General features: G+C 48.3%; 1 protein-coding gene across 1 annotated transcript in view; it reads left to right on the forward strand.

The window, feature by feature from the left end:
* The window catches only part of HCFC1 (host cell factor C1), a 167,512-nt gene that overhangs the window by 41,303 nt on the left and 106,353 nt on the right, over window positions 1-19,856 (forward strand). The gene's annotated exons all lie outside the window — the stretch shown is intronic.

A 19,856-nucleotide genomic window follows, 5' to 3' on the forward strand; every position in this document is an offset into this window, starting at 1 on the left:
AGAGACCCTCAACCGCCAGGGTCAAGGCATGAAAACCGCGAATTCATGAAAAGCCGCATAACTGTGAATAAATGGAGACTGGCCCAGTAGAGCATGAGCAGTGCAGATGCCATCTCCTCCAGACTCCGCAGTCAGAGACTGGCGGATACCCAAGGTTGGAAAATAACCCACAATAGATGGTTGAACAGACAGAAGAGGGCCCGATTAACATCAGAAACTGAGATGGGCGCAGGGAGGACAACCTGTGGACTGAAACAAACCCAGCGATCCAAAAGATGACACTCAATGCAGCTTTCCCATGGCCTAGAGAATTCAATCAATCAGCCAATCAAGATAAAAGAAGGCTCTTCTACCCTGAGCCAGTGGGGCTAAGGGGGTCTGAAAAGCCCTTGATACAGATGAAAAGCTGAAAATGATAACATTGTGAACCCACAGAAAAACTAGAAGCCTGATAATCAGCCCAGATGGATGGAAAAATGCAGGCAGTTGCCCACTAGGTCAAGTGCCGCAAGGCAGCACCAGTCGGTAGCAGCAGGTTTGGGTTTCTTGGATACTGAGTTGAACCACAGACCCATGCTGCTTACTCTGTCACTTGAGCATCTGGATACACACCCCGAGACCCCCGAGTGATGGGAGAAAATGACAGAGCAGCTCAAACGGGGTCCAAGGCCTACCAGATGGAAAAATGGAGAGACTCCCCTGGACTATGCCCCTTGCTGTCATACCAAACTTGGCGAGTGATTGGAACCCATGTCACGAAACCTGGGCGACTAGACCCCAATGTTGGAGAGCGCCACAGATGGATATGCAGGTGCAAATGTCTACAGGACAGCACCTTGAAGGAAATCATGGTAAAGGATTTGTCCACCACCCTTCATACATGCAACAGCACCCTTATAACAAACTTGTATTTGTAATATTAGCATTCTATTGCATTTTTATCGTGCATTTTAACTGCTTGAGTTTAAAAAGCTTTTTGGAGACTTCCTTAGCGCTTCCTTGCGCTCTGTGTCCCTTTCCCCCCCCCCTCCCTCTGCCCCGGGACCGCTCTCGGCCGAGTATCGACGCAGAGGGCTGGTTCCCGGTTATTTGGCGGCCATATTGGGTGAGGATCAGGCGGGTGACGCGCTCTAGCAGCGCTTAAAAAGGGAACAGCTTTGTTTGCTCGATTGATTACGAACTGCAACAACTTTTCCCTCCTGTGGCGGAAGCCGGGAGGTCTCTCTCCTTTACTTTGCCATATTAGCATTCTATTGCATTTTTATCGTGCATTTTAACTGCTTGAGTTTAATAAGCTTTTTGGAGACTTCCCTAGCGCTTCCTTGCACTCTGTGTCCCTTTCCCCACTCCCTCTGCCCCGGGACTGCTCTCGGCCGAGTATCGACGCCGAGGGCTGGTTCCCGGTTATTTGGCGGCCATATTGGGTGAGGATCAGGCGGGTGACGCGCTCTAGCAGCACTTAAATAAGACGGTAATGACTCCGAGCAGCGGACGCGTAGAGCTGACGCGCCGGACCTGCGCCGGAGTCGTGCCAGAGTGCCCGTCTGCGCCCGTCCGCGCTCGGTCGGGATCAGGGGCCAGGCATTCTAGTCGACGACAGGTATTTTCCTCTAAGGATTTGCGAGATATGGATACTGACAGGCAGTTTCTGGATCCTGTCATTGTGACCAGATTAAATGATTTGAATATTCTCCGACCTGATAGGGGTCTTCCCGGAACAGCTCCTCCCTCCTTGAAACTAACCTGTTTAAACACTAGATCCCTTCAAAAGCACCATCTTGAGGTTTTCACCCTTCTCCAGGATGATACCATTGATATTTTAACACTCACGGAGACATGGTTGGGTGAAAATTCCCTGCCAGACATCATAGCTGCCCTTCCCAGCAACTATGACACGGTTTGGCACAACCGCACGGAAAATGCACGGGGCAGGGGGGTAGCAGTTCTGTTTAAGAAAAACTTAAAAGCTGTCAAAATAATGGCTGAAACTATAGAACTAGCTGAGATACTTGGAGTGAAGATCATGCTGAATAATGCATGCTTAGTGATCCTCACCATGTACCGTCCCCCAAACTCCACGTCAGTTTTTAACGATCGGTTTGTTCCGATTATGTCTGATCTATGTACTAGATACCAAAAAATTGTGGTAACAGGAGATTTCAACATGCATTGGGATAAAAAAGACCTGCCATCTAGACATCTAGAGAATACTATGTCCTCTTTGGGGTTCAGACAGCTTGTGGATGCCCCTACTCAAATCAAGGGGCACATCTTAGATCTCATCTGGACATCAGACCCTAGGGCAAACCTTGGGGACATCGTACCTTGCATTTGGTCGGACCACTACCTGGTGAACTGTGAGATTCCGATCGAAAGTTATTTGTCCCAAAAAATACCTAAATCGAAAAAAGTACGGCAGTGGACAAAAGTAGATTCATAAGCTTTGACCTATAGCCTTCCTAACCATGTCCAAACATTAGTTTTGAAAGGAGATCTGGACCAGGACTATAAAGATTAATGCAGAATTTGAGTCAGGCAATAGACCAGATAACCCCGGAGAAATAACAACAAGTAAAAGGAATAGTAAAAGGCGCCCCTTGGTTTACCCCACCTTTGAGGGACCACAAAAAGAAACTCCGGTGCTTAGAAAGGACCTGGAGGAGAACTAAAGACGGGACAGATAGGGAACAATACAGAACCTCACTTAAGACCTATAAGAAATGGATTATGGCAACTAAAGCAGATTTTTACGAAACTCGTATAAGTCAAGCGGACAACATTCAGAAGGAAACATTTAAAATTTTAGCTGAGCAAAAAATCAGAAACGTCTGAAATGACAATAATGGCCGATAGCTTTCAAAGCTTCTTTCTTGAGAAGGTGGAAACTATCCTTTCTGAAATCAAGAGTAGTGCCCTGAAGAGCCCCTGCCTGTTACAGGAAACTCAGTCCTCCCCGAAGTATATATTTCTAAGCTTCCTGAATTAGACACTCTAGGCCTTGAGCAGATTATGAATAACATTAAGTCAGGCTCCCCAGCAGACCCGTGTCCCCCTAGGGTCGTCCGTTTAGCGCGCCCGATTCGTGAAAACCACATTATCTCCATCCTCAACAGCTCAATAGAGACCGGCCAATTACCATCAAGCCTCAAGGAGGCACGGGTGAGGCCTCTGTTAAAGAAACCTGGAGCCGACCCGGCCATTTTGAAAAACTATAGACCGATTTCCCAACTGCCCTTTCTGTACAAGATTTTAGAGCAACATGTGCTGAAGTCCCTTTCCTCATACCTGGAATCACACCATCTTCTAAAGGAGCGTCAGGCTGGATTTCGTGCACATCACAGCACCGAGTTGGTGATGCTCTCGGTGCTAGATGAGCTGAGAGGTATGGCTGACAGTAAGAAACCGAGCGCCCTGATACTTTTAGACCTATCAGCGGCGTTCGATACTGTCAGCCACTCCCTGCTATTGGACAGACTGGCTGCATTTGGGATAAGGGGGTCAGGTCCACCAGTGGCTCCAATCTTTCTTGACCGGTAGGACACAGGAGCCAACTGGGGGATGCCATCTCTAAAGTGGGTATCCTGGAGTGCGGAGTCCCTCAGGGCTCCGCACTATCCCCACTGCTTTTCAACTTGTACCTCCAGCCGTTGATTGACTCTCTAGCTAACATGGGTTGTCGTGTATTTAACTACGCTGACGACACCCAGTTATTGCTGCGTATTGATAACCTGATCTTGGCACAAACTAGTGCCCAGAACTTCCTCAGACATACAGTTAGCTGAATGACGGCCAATCTGTTAAAAATAAATCCGGAAAAAACGGAGGTACTGGTGGTCTCTACCCTAGCATCGCCTTGGAGCGATCTCTACTGGCCCCAGGAATTAGAGCCCTCACTGATACCGAGTGACAATGTAAAAAGTCTCGGAATCAAGATCGACAATGAGCTGTCTATGGCCAGTCAGATCTCCTCAGTAGTAGGGATGTGTACTGGCTTGATCCGACAGCTACGAAAGCTGGCCCCTTTCCTTTTCCGCCCTCCGTATGGTAGTCTCTGCCACTATTGTTTCGAGGCTAGATTATGGGAACGCCCTCTATCTAGGCCTACCTAAAACTTTGATTAACAGACTGCAGGTGGTTCTGAATGACGCGACGCGTCTGATCTTAAAGTTACCCAGAAGATCTCATGCCTCTGCTCTACTACTCAAGTTACACTGGCTCCCCATTGAACAAAGGGTAGAGTTTAAGAGCCTGTGCACAGCCCACAAGGCCATCTATGGGCAAGCTCCTGCGTATATTAAAGAGCGCTTGGAGTTATATACCCCCAATCGAGTTTTGTGGTCCGCAGATTCCCAGCTTTTGGTCTGCCCCCGTTATAAGTTAAAAACCAAAGTCGGCAGGTCTTTCTCGGTTCTGGTTCCGCAGATCTGGAACAATCTACCAGAATCACTTCGGAAAGAAACAAATCTCCTGCGTTTTAGGAAGCTGTTAAACTTTTTTATTTAGGGAGGCACCTGAGCCAGCTAAATCTTACTACAGGTCCCTGACTATCTTTCTTTTTCACGTACTGTTGTTTGTTGTTTGTTTTTAAGCGCCCAGAGACTTGGTGGTGAGTTGGCGCTATAAAAGACCAAGTTAACAATAACAATAAAGAGCATATCCTCCCAGAACAGTATCTTGGCGCTAAATAACAGATGTTTTTTGTTATCTCAAAAGGATGAAAGGCTGAGGAGGGCCTTCTGGGATAAGAACCTAGGACCAGGAGGTCAAACGCAGGTACTCCTCAATGGTTGCATCGGTCTTCTAAGCCGCCAGACATGGCCCAAATAGCATTATGTAAGGGTACAGTCTCCGGCTCAACTTGCCAAATTTAGGCAAAAAACTATCAAAATCTGCATCAGCCGATACACTAGATGATAGGAAACTCACTAAGATGCCTTCGTAGGTCTGCCAGATCAGAACCATGAACATAATGACCCCTCTGGCTCTCCCTCCCCATGTTCCCTTCAGGCACAAACGCATCCTGCCTGGGGACTTGAAGTGGTGGTTGCCCATGCCTCAAAGGCCACCTCTTCCGCAGCCTCAATCACAGCCGGTATGAAAGGCTATGAATGACCAGAAGGATCTGGCTTCATAGTAGCACTAGCCACAATCCAACAACCCCTCCGAATACCCTGTATGCCAAAAACCTGAGTCAGCAAATACCACTTCTTGCGATATACATGATGGCATCCAGAGTGGTGGACATGTGGTGGAGCCAACTGAACAAAACTTACTTGCGCTTTGTGCAGGTTGGGGTGGCAACAAAACTGGCCACAGCATACCTGACCCTCTCGCCGTAATGACTGATTTGCGAGTCCCTGTGAGAGGGAAACCATCAATATGCTCACAACAGCAGGGCGAACAGTACAGAGTCCCCCAAGCCTGCCTGATAATGCCGAGCGCATTAGATAAGGGGCTCTAATTTTCCAAATCCGGAGTCCCCTCCCCCCCTGGGCCTGCTTGCTAATGCAGAGCAATACAGGCAGGAGACACCAAAAACAGTTGCAACACTCTGCTAGAACGCGCGCGCCCTGTCCGCCAATGCTGGGTGCTGCAAACGGGAGCGACCGTCCAGAAACACTGCATAAAAAATTGCCTGAAAGAAAAGACTCGACCACATAACCCTGAGATTTAGAACCTTCCTCAGAGGACCCCCCCAAAACAAAGTAAGCCCAGCCTGCTATAGCAGGGCGAAGGGCAAAACATAGAACAGCACAAAAATCCAAGAATGCCAAAAGGGCACCCTGAGCAGTAAATTAAATGTGCATGAAAAGGCCAATGTGCCAGCATTTAGTAAAAGGACAAACTGCCAGAAGCGTGCAGCTGCACTTCAGTGAAAAAAAAAAACTGCTGGATTGTTTGATGCCTTAAACTTTGGCGGGATACAAATGCAAACCTATTCCCGCTGTGGCACCATAAGAAATGTGCAACTGCGGGTAGTGAGAATGGGCGAAAGAAAGCTTGGTGCCGCAGCCCAGAAACGAGGACCAACATCTGCTGTGCAGGGCGGCCATGTCTCCTAAACACAAACTGCTAAACAAGTCTCACCGTAAGTAAAAACATGTGAAAACCTTCAACAAAAAGCATGACCATCTTACCCACCCTTGCTAGGTAATATTTTCTGCAGCGCAGAAAGAGAGCAGTATGTTCTTGTGACATGCTTTCCCTTTCATGTGTGCTGGGTAGGCAGTGCCATGTTGGGGTAAGTATTGACCTCGGCTAGGTAATAATTTCTGTGGAGCAGGTCAACTGCTCATGCATAAGAAATGGGACTGGAATACGAATGAGAAGGTAATACTGAGTGCCTTGTTAGGGAGGCTGTTAATACCAACATGGTTTCACAGGAATTTTCATACATTATATGCTTTCAAAAAAGGAAGCAGGGAACTCTGGTTACTTCCCAAGTTTGGCTGGAAAGCTGCTCCTTTACCCTGCAACGTCACTGACACACTGAATGTCGCAACGCAGAGCTCGGAAGTGACTGCGTTTCTTGACATTTTTACATTATAGCTGTGGTGACCTATGCAAATGAAACAATTGATTGGCGAAATGCTGGACAATGCATACATGTCAAGTGGTGGCACAGATTTGAATGGGGTGAGAACTGCTTAGTCCTTCATCTTGTAGTCCACAGTAGGACAGACATTGGTTATTATCCCATAGAGCCCAGGATCCCATTGATTGTTGCTCAGTGGTTGTTTTCTGGTGGTGGAGAGGTAGTGTGTGACTGTGGCCTTTAACACACAGCACACTTAACCTGGACACCCTACGTTCTGCTTAACTAAGTGGGAACTCACTGGTTGTCCGGTGGCCTAGATCCAAAGAGCCTAGCCCTTTTACAGTCAAGTGACTTGATTGTAGCCATAACCCTAATCTTCAGGGGGTTCTAGATTCAATGGAGCACTAACTGACAATCGTGTGACCTATATTAGCTGGGAGGCCTGGTCCTAGTGATTAGCTCCATTGGGAGCCTTACGTGTAGCAGACTGTGAGGGTTACTGCTAAGCCAAATTGTAACTCTTCTACATGTTCGCCAAGTGTAACCCTGCTGCAGTGAAAGCCTTATTGGCTTGGAAGTGGCAGGAATTAACCCCTTCGCTGCGGGGCGTATTCCCCTGCTGTCCGGGGGGGGGCGCACGCAGCACTGCTGTGCTTGTGATGAGCTCGACTTGTCACGGTGGCGCTGCGCTCATGACGAGCGGAGCTAGTCGCGGCCAAACCCGTTTTGTAACGTTCAGCACAGCTGGGAAATTATCCTCCCGTGCGAACGTTCCAACGGCCGTGACGAGCTCGGCTCGTCATGAGCACAGCTGAACCGTGCCTCATGACGAGCTGAGCTCGTCATGAGCACAGAAAGTGTAAATGGGCTGAATCCGCATTTTTGTTGAAATTCACTGTAAAATTTTCCAGGCAGAAGCCCTAGGTGGCAGGCTGAAAATAAAGCTAGCATTGGGTGTACTTGCTATTTCTGGGTCATGCAGGAAGACGAGTGAGTAGCTTAGGGCTTATCGGATTGACACAAACCAGAGTGGGAATCTGGATAGTAAGTGGCCGGCCAAGGTTATTCTGGATACATTCGTTGTAATTTTGAAGATTAGCAGTTAACTTACACAAATCCTACATATATTTGCATTATGTCACACATGCCATGGCTGACTGGTTGCTATGTTGTGTACATATTAGATTGCTGTATGACCTACTACTGCCAGTGTGGAGAGTTTGTCCTTTTAAAGATCATATCCTTATTATCTAGCCATGGTTTTTTAGGTCTCGCGACCTATCAATGCGCGCAAGCGCATTGAGCGGAGCGAGAATTCAAGTGCTCGAAATCCTCGTCAAACCAAGGGCTTCTTGGTGCGGTTTTCATTAAGTTCACGTGAATCACGCGACCAAACAAGCACGCGCATTCACGGCCGCACAGCACATCAAAGGGATTCGCCCAGCGTGCGCTCTGCGGCTTCTCCTCCCCTAATTAATCATGCCTGGACTGCCGGCCGTACTTTCAGTTTCCCAGCCGCTCTGCATTATCAGGTACGTGTTGGTGACGCATTATTTCACTTTGTCTCCGTGCGTGCGTTTATTTACATTAGGTCCTATCTCTTGTCTGTATGGCTGGCGCCCTGCTCACAGGCACTGAGCTTCATGTTTCAGTATGGCAGCCACTCCCTTAACTTTAGCTACACGCGCACGCTTTTATTTCTGCTTAGAGGATTCACCATAGACCATCTTTTCAAAACAACCCAACGATCTTTACACAATCCCAGCGTTCTGCAAACACAGTGTACTACCGTAATTTCCGGGCCCACCGGATGTGCATTGTGTTTGAAACACATTGCGTTTCACTAGCGGGACCACGTTTCATGTTGTGGTTCAGCCTCAGTTACGCCAGTAACATGAAGTTGAGGTGCTGTGTAATATTTAGTATCCCGTCGGGTTCGTGAAACTTCTGCCCTTCAGTTATTTTTGCGCTTCCTTCCTCACTATCGGTGATGCCACCCTCAACGTTAGAGTCCGCAAAACTCTTTCCAAGCCCCGCCTCTCACTGATAACTCTGCATAACAACACACACACTCCAATGTCACATATCATTTGCCACCCAGGCCCCAGATAACACATCGAAGCCAGACTCTGCATAATAACACACCCACTCCAATGCCGCATAACGCAACCCACCCAGACTCCAGATAGCAGATCCAAACCGTACACTGCATAATAACACACCCACTTCAATGCCAAATAGTAACGCATCCCACCCAAATTACATATCCTGCTCACACTCCCAGTCACCCTCAACCTAATACCACATCTAAACTACACTTCACATATTTGTACAACCCACCCAGAGTCCACATAAGACATCCAAACCAGACTGGATAATAGCACACCTCACTCAGATGCCACATTATTACACGTCCCGCCCAGGCTCCATATAGTAATGAATCCCACCTAGACACCAGTTACCACATCCTACACCCACGCCCACCCAGCCTAATACCATGTTTCACCCGTTGCACATAAACAGAACATGCAACGCAGACTCCACACGCCCCACCCACTCTCAAAGTAATAACATATCTCACTCAGACCACATGTACTAAGGCTTCCCAAACTACACATACCATCACGTCCCAATCACACTCCACGTAATGCCACATCCCACCCAGCCTCCACATAACACACTTCGCCCAGACTCGAGATAGTAACACGTCCCACAGCACTAGCTGGACCCACCCTCGCCCTTCGTACTGGCACTTACAGCCAGATTCACATAAGATGTCCCACGCAGAACACACCCGGATGTCACAATACACCTCCGAAGCCCTCTCTGTGTAACATCAGACCTCACTCAGACGCCATGTAATCACGTCTTACTCCGACTCCACGCGCCAAGCCCCATCAAAATCCCAACAGACTCCATATGATAACACAAGCCACCCACACTATATGTAATAACATATCTGACCCCCCTCCTGTGCACTGGTGCTTATCGCACGGACAAGTGCCTCCGAGGCGGCGTGCACTAACATGCCCCAGCCAGGCGCGTGACACTGGGCACTAAAGTGCCCCACGGTGATTCCACGGGCTGGCGTGCCCCATTCGCAGCCTCTGCGCCAGCCCTGCCCGTGAAATCTGTTCTTTTACATACATTTTTCCCTTTTATTTTTTTTAATTCTAATTCTTTTCAACCACGTTTTTAAAGTTACTATTTATAGCAAGTTGTTTCATCATCTTGTTCAGCTTTAGAATTCCCAAAGGTGACAGTTTTGTAATGGGCTGTGGCAATTTCGCTTCCTAAAACTTCCGAGAAACGCACTTTTGTTTTCCAGCGAAAAGTATTGTATTTCTAACCAATCTCCATGGGTAGGGGTCTGTATACTCGAGGGGGGAGGGAGTGACGTCAGCCTGCACAATTTGACACAGCGGACGGTGTGGCAGGCCTCAACCTTCCTTTAAGAAGGAAAAAACCTCTAATGTAGTGGTAGATTGGCTTAAATTGAAAAACTTTTAAAGATAACAAGCACTGGCATTGCCAATAGGTCTCGCAGTAGGAAAGTTGGAGCTTTTGGTTTTGTAAATGACAAAGCCTTTTATGTTTTTAAAATGAAAATAAAAATAAAAGGCAGTTATTTGCAATTGTAATAGCTCCAACTTTCCTACTGCGAGACCTATTGGCAACGCCAGTGCTTGATTTTTTTGTTTCAGTTGACTCTGTCTTTCTATTATGAGCTTGTGTATGTGTGTATATTTAAATAAATCTATATCTGAGATTTAAACAGTGCTTTTGAAGGGAGTGCTAGCTTGGGACTTGTGTTTTAAGGCTCCCAGGTGTAACTTTTTTTACATTGATAAACGCAGACAAAAGCGGAACAATACTGAAAATGTTGCTTCCTGTGATTGACTCGCCATGCTGTCCTTCATGAATTCCAGGCAAAAGCTGAGCAGATAGACAGCACGGGGAGTTTACAAAAAACAGAATACTTCCTTAAATATAGGCATATGTTAACGTGTGTATATGTATATATATATATATATGTATATGTGTATATATATATATATATGTGTATATGTGTATATGTGTATATGTATATGTGTGTATGTGTATATATATATATATATATATATATATATATATATATATATATATATATATATATATATATATATATATATATAAAGATATATATATATATAAAGACGATTCCTGCATGAAGAACCGGTGAGACACAGCGGGGAATTCAGGAAAGGATTTTATTCCAGCAGAGTGTGGCATGACGCGTTTCGTCTTTTTCAAATGCCTGTTACACCTTCAAATCTACCAATTCGTTTTTAAGTAGAAAACGGCGTCTTGCCATTGGTGGCCATCCAGGTGGGTCAGGTTGATTGGAGGAAATGCGTCGTAGCTGCGTCGGCAAACTACAACTCCCAGCATTCAACAGTCATGGAAAGCCAGGTAAGTATTACTCCCCCTGAAACCACTGTTATCTCGTGGAGTGCTGGATGAATGTGGACGCTTGTAAAACGAAAAGGCTGTGCTGTTGCTGAAGTCTTCTCCTCTCCCGATTCCCCAAGCGTCTTGACCGCTAGTGACTCCTGCAACGCTGTTCCTGAAGCCAAGAATACCGTGATCCTGACTTCTCCGTGAGGTCACGGACTGCTGGGCTGCAGCGGAGCCTTGCTGATTAGGAGAGCGGCGAGCCGGAGTGCTTCCAATACCTTGGATAATTAAAGAATTTGCCGTAGCTGCCCTTGTGCCTCCGGCCACTTCAGAAGACTGGTCTGCTCAAACGCGCCCAGGGGCTGACACGCAATTTGAATGAAAAAAGACGATTCCTGCATGAAGAACCGGAGAGACACAGCGGGGAATTCAGGAAAGGATTTTATTCCAGCAGAGTGTGGCATGACGCGTTTCGACAACCATGTCTTTTTCAAATGCCTGTTACACCTTCAAATCTGCCAATTCGTTTTTAAGTAGAAAACGGCGTCTTGCCATTGGTGGCCATCCAGGTGGGTCAGGTTGATTGGAGGAATTGCGTCGTAGCTGCGTCGGCAAACTACAACTCCCAGCATTCAACAGTCATGGAAAGCCAGGTAAGTATTACTCCCCCTGAAACCACTGTTATCTCGTGGAGTGCTGGATGAATGTGGACGCTTGTAAATTTCGCTTCCTAAAACTTCCGAGAAACGCACTTTTGTTTTCCAGCGAACAGTATTGTATTTCTAACCAATCTCCATGGGTAGGGGTCTGTATACTCGAGGGGGGAGGGAGTGACGTCAGCCTGCACAATTTGACACAGCGGACGGTGTGGCAGGCCTCAACCTTCCTTTAAGAAGGAAAAAACCTCTAATGTAGTGGTAGATTGGCTTAAATTGAAAAACTTTTAAAGATAACAAGCACTGGCATTGCCAATAGGTCTCGCAGTAGTAGGAAAGTTGGAGCTTTTGGTTTTGTAAATGACAAAGCCTTTTATGTTTTTAAAATGAAAATAAAAATAAAAGGCAGTTATTTGCAATTGTAATAGCTCCAACTTTCCTACTGCGAGACCTATTGGCAACGCCAGTGCTTGATTTTTTTGTTTCAGTTGACTCTGTCTTTCTATTATGAGCTTGTGTATGTGTGTATATTTAGATAAATCTATATCTGAGATTTAAACAGTGCTTTTGAAGGGAGTGCTAGCTTGGGACTTGTGTTTTAAGGCTCCCAGGTGTAACTTTTTTTTACATTGATAAACGCAGACAAAAGCGGAACAATACTGAAAATGTTGCTTCCTGTGATTGACTCGCCATGCTGTCGTCCTTCATGAATTCCAGGCAAAAGCTGAGCAGATAGACAGCACGGGGAGTTTACAAAAAACAGAATACTTCCTTAAATATAGGCATATGTTAACATGTGTGTATATGTATATGTATATGTATATGTGTATGCCGATGACACCCAGCTCCTCTTCACCTGTGAGAGGGGTGCGGACTTCAATGGAGGTAGGATCCAGGGTTGCCTTGAGGCTGTGTTTCAGTGGTTCCAACATAACAGCCTCAAGTGCAACTCTGATAAATCCGAGGTCCTCTTTTTTGGGTGCAGTTCGGACCCGGACTGGAAAGTGTGGTGGCCTGAGAACATGTTTCCACCAGCAAGTTCGTCCCAGGTGGCAAAAAACCTTGGGATTAAGATCGACAATGGCCTCACACTACGCTCACAGGTAATCGGTCTCACTGGCACCTGCTTTGGCCTGCTCCGGATGCTACGCAAGTTTCTTCCCCTGTTATCGGAGGAACACAGGAAGATCACGGTGCAGGCGATTATAGGCTCGAGAATTGACTACTCCAACGTCCTCTATCTCGGCCTGCCAGAATACCTGCTTCAACGGTTACAGGTTGTCCAGAACTCGGCAGCACGTGCCATCTTTGGACTATCTCGCCGTGCCAGAGCCTCGGGCCTCCTGGAGGCTCTGCACTGGCTTCCTGTCCGGAAGCGGATAATTTTTAAGACTCTTAGTCTGGCACACAAAGCCTTGCACGCCTCCGGAGCAAAATACCTTCAGAAAAGGCTGACCTTTTACCATCCCGCCAGGTCGCTCAGGTCAGAATCCTTGTTTCTTGCTGCGGTTCCTCGTGTGAAGAGAGCTCGCATCGGAGGTCGCTCTTTCAAATTACTAGCGCCTCAGTTGTGGAATAAACTGCCTGTGCCCCTGCGCAGCACTCCTAACCTGTTGGCTTTTAGGAAGGGGCTCAAAATCTGGCTTTTTACCTCTTAGTTTCTGGCCCTATTAGGTTTCCTTTCTCTGTCTTTTATTTTCTTTCCCTGTTGTGTTATGAGATTAGTGTGCAATTCAAAGCGTCGGGACACTCTTTCGAGTAGCCGCACGCTATATAAAACCCCGGTATAACATAACATATATGTATATGTATATGTATATATATGTGTATATGTATATATATGTGTATATGTATATATATGTATATATATGTGTATATGTATATATATGTGTATATGTATATATATGTATATATATGTGTATATGTATATATATGTGTATATGTATATATATGTGTATATATATGTGTATATGTATATATATGTGTATATGTATATATATGTGTATATGTGTGTATATATATGTGTGTGTGTATATATATGTATATATGTATATATGTATATATATGTGTATATATATGTATATGTGTATATGTATATATATATATATGTGTATATATGTATATGTGTATATATGTATATGTGTATATATATATATGTGTATATGTATATATATATATATATATGTATATGTATGTGTGTATATAATTTATTTATTTTGAGTTTTCAAAACCTTTATTAATCACAATGGTGTCAGACACAGCTCGTAGCCTACAGCCCGTAGGCCGGCAGCATAGTATTAGCAACCCAGCCAAGTAGCCGACATCCCGGGGGTCCGGCGGCGTGTCGCACTCAGAATGGGCATTCGCGATCAGCAAGGTCGGATGTCCCTGGTGTTCCCTGCCTGCCCGTTCCTTTGAGCGGTGAGATCCTACCACTCCCTTATATGTAAGCTCCTACTGTGATCCAGATGTACATTCGACCCCTTGAGTCTAAGAATACTCCCAACTAAACAAACCCTGAACTCCCTGCCCCCCCCCCCCCACCCTCCTTCCAACTTGGCCACCCCACCCCTCCCCCAATCCTACCTAGTGGTATCGATACTTTACCACTAAACCCTGCCAACGGTGTGGTGTACTGTTAGTGTGAATGGCCCGTCCTGTTGCATGAGTGCCTAGCCTCGCACACATGAGCTTGCCCACAAGATGAGGACTCCAGAGGACCCCGCCATAAGCTGTTATGTGATACCCTTGCTGTCCACTCAACTCCACATTTTCGCCGCGTGCCCGGGTCTTCCTGTGCGTCCATCAGTAATGCCTCTGTAATGAGAAACTTAGATGTCTTCTGCTGTCATTCGCGCCTGGCAATGCGTTACCCTCTACCTCCTCCTCGTTGGTATCCTCCATATCCCTTTTTCTCAGATGTGCCTGATACAGTCCACAGACATTCTTCGGGCGACTTGTGGGGGGCAGTAGCTCACTGTAGCATTCAGACTGCGTGCAGCAGTACAACATGTCATGTGCCCATCTCTTAACCGTCGGGAGTGGCCCTCTCATCCAGCACAAAGCTACCGCCTGTCTGGCTATAAGCATGCCCATATCAGCCAAGCGTCTTACCGCTACCGGAAGTCCTCTGGAGTGGCCTAGTAGTGTCAGTGCCGGATCAATAGTTATGGGTAGCATTAAAATCTCCTGGTGCGTGTTCGTAAGCATAGGTAGTTGTATATGGCTCAGCTAGTCCTCCATGTCTTCCTCGACACTTCCGGATCTGGTGGAGTAAAGTTCCGAGTAGTAACTCCTGAACTAGTCTATCTCACCATCATCTGTGACAATGTCACCGGAAGCCGTTTTCAGCTCAGATAGTCTTTCTGCCTCTCGCGCCTTTCAGTACCCTGGCTAAAAGGGAGCTAGGCCCCCCCCCCCCCCCCCCCTCCCTCCGTATGTCCGGTCCGTCTCATATTTTCCCATGTGCTGGACTTCCTGTCCGCTTCATTATATTCCGTTATGAGCCTCTTTGTCGCCGTGGGCCGCTCTGTTGTCGTCTTTCTAGCTCCCCTAATTGTTTTTCTAAGTAACCCAACCTTTGGCGGAAAGGTATAAGGACACTCGAGTGCTTGGACATGGCTATGCCTCCTCTGTGAGCTCCCCCCGAAATTGCTCATCGAGCAATGAGTACGGAGGAAAGCGCCATGTAAATGGCGGTATCCTTTTCGCCGGGGTCTTCAGCACCAATAGCAACTGTGAGTGATGAGAGCGGGTGCGGGTGAGCACCGCGCAGGCTTTGATGTGTCTCATGATCGAGGATGATACGAGCCAGTAGTCTATTCTAGTATGAATCTCATGGTAGGTTGAATAGTGCGTGTAACCCCCCTTTGCTGTGTGCCTTCTTCTCCACACAGCAACTAAGTCTAGTGTTAGGAGCTCCATCTGAACCGTTAGCGCGGCCGCGGACGGCCGGCGTGGTGGGCCTGCAGACCTGTCCAATGCTGGGTCTAATACCAAGTTTAGGCCCCCCCCCCCCCCAGCATGCGAGCTGTAGTGTATGCGCAGCATATCCGTGCTAGGGAGTTGTAAAAATCCGGCGAGTCGTAGTTTGGGCCGTAGACATTAACTACTATAAAATCACACCCCTTCCCAGTACATCGTGATATCAGAAATCAGCCTTCTGGGTCAGCCCGCACTAAGGATAAAACTAATTTTGATTTGGAATTGATCCAGGACAGTACTCCCCTGGAGTGTGTTGTAAACCCAGCCACCGTAGTGTTGCCCGCCAGGCCCCTGCTAAGAAGCATTCTACTAGTGTTTGGAAGGTGAGTTTCCTGTAGGAGTGCTAAGTCCACTCTCTGACGCTGCAGGTAATTTAAAACCTTTCTGACTTTACGGTGGTCATTCAAACCCCTCACATTCCGTGTGAGTGCCCTAAACTCCTCAGCCTCCCCGTTAATTGTCTCTAGGTTTGTGTTAGCCATTCGTGTAAGAACCTAGTCTGGCCAGCGTAATCAGTTAGTCTAGTTCTAGTGTAGGCAGTATGATCAGGCAAAGCATGCAACATGAATCTCAAATTCTTCCCCTCTACAACCGTGTGTGTCATGGAACCAGCGCCCCCCTCCGACAGACGACCTCCCCCAACCTGGTCTGGCCGAACCCCATCCCACCCCCCCCCCCCCTCCCCTCCCGTGCTCTCGATCACTCAATTGAAACATGAAACACCTCAAAGTGCGTTGCGCGCTGGGGCCGAGGTCGCCTGTCTGCTTCAATTATCCGATAGTGCACATTCTATCTCCCAGGTCACACCCCCTGCCACGCCGTATAATGCACCCAATGAACGTTGGTACGAAATATGCAACAGTCAAGTTTTGGTGCGCTCCCGTCCTCCTCCCTCCCATCTCAGCACTAAGTTCAGGCTCTCTGTAGACACACATCATATTAACAGCTGGTTTGCAATTTAGGCTCTGGGACCCGCATCCCCCCCCCCGTGTATCAATGAGCAGGGGGCGAAGAGGGGAAAAGTCAACATCGTGGGATAACCCTCACCACTGGCGAACGCCTCTTTGTCCACCCCTGTCATTCCTATTCGTCTAGTGGACTGCTGCTTCCACCCTCGGCATTGGATTTGTCAGTTCTGTTAGACGGATCTTTTGCCCAGTTCTTCAGTGCTTTCTGTAATGCATTTGTATCTGTGAAGATGTGCGAATGTCCTTGCCGATTGACCCTGATCTTCGTCGGGTACAGCATTGCATAGTCTAGGCGTAAATCCCTGAGCCGCTTCTTGTATGGTATGAAGTGTTTGCGTGCCTCCTGTACCCTGGCGGTGAAGTCTGGATACGGTGAAATGGCTGAACCCTCAAACTGCAGAGATGTGTTGGGTCCTTGCTAGTCGTAGGGCCGTATCTCTATAATTAAGGAGTTTCGCTATTATAGGACGTGGGGGAGCGCCCGGGCGTGGGCGTGGGCCCAGCGTGCGATGCGCCCTCTCCACCACAAACATCGTGGAAAATACCCCTTCCCCTAGCAAGGTGGTAAGCAGTCGCTCCACGAATAATTCCATGGGTCCTGTTGAGGTAGTTTCCGGCAGTCCTGTAATGCGGAGGTTACAGCACCGTGAACGGATTTCTAAGTCCTCCATCTTGTCTTGTAAGGTTTGCATGACTTTTTCAAGCTTTTTATGCCCCACGTCCAGTTCAGTCTGGGCCTCCTCGACCTTGGTCACTCTACGCCCCGTCATGTCGAGCCTTTCCACGTGCTTATCCAAGCGCTCTGCCATGCGGTCCATCCTATAGGTCAGTGTGTCTATCCTGGTGCCCAGCGATGAAATACTTGTCTGCAACCCTTTCTCCATCGATAACAGGAGAGTTTTTATGTCCAATCCGGTTTCCTGCTCCTCTTCCAGTTGCTCCGTTGCATTGTCCGCCACTGGCGACTCTTGTTGTTGCAAGCGTCTCTGTGAAAAGGGTAGCTTACTCTGCGTTTTGCCCTTTCCCATCTTGCCTGTCGCTCCTTGGTGCCGTGTTCCGGGCTCGACCTGGCCAATCCCTCGGCCTCCACAGCGTGTGCTGCTCTAGGTCGTTGCTCCCCCGCAGGCCTCCGACGCTTGGTGTTGCGGGATCAGTGGCCAAGTTACTTCTCAAGACCCCAGAGCTTTCAAGAGCGGTGCGCCGCGTCGTAGTCACCCGTAGCCACAGGTGCAGCGCGTATGCAGGCCCTCCTCGCCTGGGGCTCTATGTCGCAGTGTCTACTCCCACCTCGCGGCTCTCCTCACTCTGTGGCCCCGGGGCACCCTAGGCCGTTTCCGCCGCACCCTCTGCAGTCATTAATGCCGTCGTCGGTCCACCGCCAGTGGGGGAGAGGCACACGCAGCAGGTTCCAGATCCTCGCAAAAATTCTCAGGCCTGCGTTACGAGTCATGTCTGCACCCTGCGCTGTCCCTATGGCACCGTGGCACTGTATCACACTCCAAGGTCGATTGCGTCCGCAATGTATATCACATCCAGCACATTTACATTTACATTTACAGTTCCAATCTGAGGGGCCGATCTCAGCGCTCACTTTGCACCTGTGTCTGGGTCTCCTCGGGGCGGCCACTCGTACCCACCAGCACCCCAGGCCCCTTCGCGTTGCACCGTGCTTGCCTCGCGGGTCTTTCAGACCTCCACTACTTCTGCTCTTCTCGGCCTGGTCCGGGATCCGCCGGCAGCACGTCTCTGCTCACGGTGCTCCCCCACTCGCTACTGTATTGGCTCCAGGTGGGGGAGGGGGGGGGGCCGTGAACTTGGCCCCAGGTGTCCCCACTGATGCGCTCACCGCGACTCAGGGCCTGAAAGGCTCGCCGGCGTTTGTGGCTTCTGGTCGACCCGCGGGGTGGCCCGTCCCTTCTTTCCTCTCGCAGCTGGCACGTCGTGTTACGCACACCGGACTGGCAGTCTACGCCAGCCCGAGGAGTTCGAGCCTGCTGTCGCGCTGGTCGGGCTCAGGTCTTGTAACATCCGTATGCTCTCCGTGGCTCCACCAAGCAGTCTTCTCTGGCTCCCAAGTGGATCGGGTGCTCTGGGGAGGACCGGGTGTTGTTGCGGTCGCTCTTATTAGTCGATATTATTAGACCTGTCGGCGGCCTTCGACACGGTCTCACATGCTATCTTAATTGACCGGCTAATAACATCTGGCATTAAAGGCATTGCCTTGTAGTGGATAACAAACTTTCTTAGTGACAGGCGACAAGTGGTGACCTTGGGGGAATTCCGATCCAGTGAGACGTCACTGTCAACGGGAGTACCTCAAGGCTCCAGCCTGAGTCCGACATTATTCAATGTCTATACCGCACCCCTGATACAGCTGATATCGTCCTACGGCATAGATGTAATAGCATATGCCGACGATACTCAACTGATCCTGGTCATGGACAAAGATAACCAGGTCTGGGAGGAAAAACGTAAGTGCTGCTTAACGGCCACCTTTGAGTGGATGCGGAAAAACCACCTAAAATGCAACACAGGCAAGACCGAGATCATGTCTATAGGCCCAAAAAACGAATTTATCCCCAGACTGTGGTGGCCCGAGAAGGCAGAGATACCACCCCACACTACCTCCTCGGCCCGTAACCTTGGGGTACAGTTTGACGCCGATTTATCTTTTAAACATCAGGCGTCAAAAGTGGCAGGCACTTGCTTTGGGGTGATAAAACTGCTCAGGAAGTTCTTTGACTTTCTGCCCCTCGAAGCAAGGAAAACCGTCACAATCGCATTAGTTACTTCTTGCATTGACTATTGCAACAGCCTGTATGCTGGTACTAATAAGGCGGTCACCCATAAACTCCAGATGGTACAGCATGCGGCGGCAAGGCTGGTTTTGAAATGGCCAAGAAAATCCTCAGCAACCAAAGCCCTCAATATACTACACTGGCTGCCTATAACAAAAAGGGTCCTGCACAAAGTACTGACAATCACCTTTCGTGCTGTACACAACTCAGGCCCTCTGTACCGAAGGAAAAAATGTGTAAAATACTGCCTAACTCGAGCACTACGGTCCTCAAATGCCAATCTTTTGACCATTCCAGGGTTCAGACTTAAAACCCGTGGGGGTAAATCCCTAGCGGTATTGGGTGCTAAAGCATGGAATGCCCTCCCCCCACCTTTAAGAGCACTGGACAAGGAATCTGATTCCCGCAAACAACTGAAAACCTGGATTTACAATCTCCCAGACTCAACCGCCAGAGCACTAGTGTGACTCCGGTC

The sequence above is a fragment of the Lissotriton vulgaris genome, chromosome 10, assembly GCF_964263255.1.
Source record: "Lissotriton vulgaris chromosome 10, aLisVul1.2, whole genome shotgun sequence".
Taxonomy (NCBI): Eukaryota; Metazoa; Chordata; class Amphibia; order Caudata; family Salamandridae; genus Lissotriton; species Lissotriton vulgaris.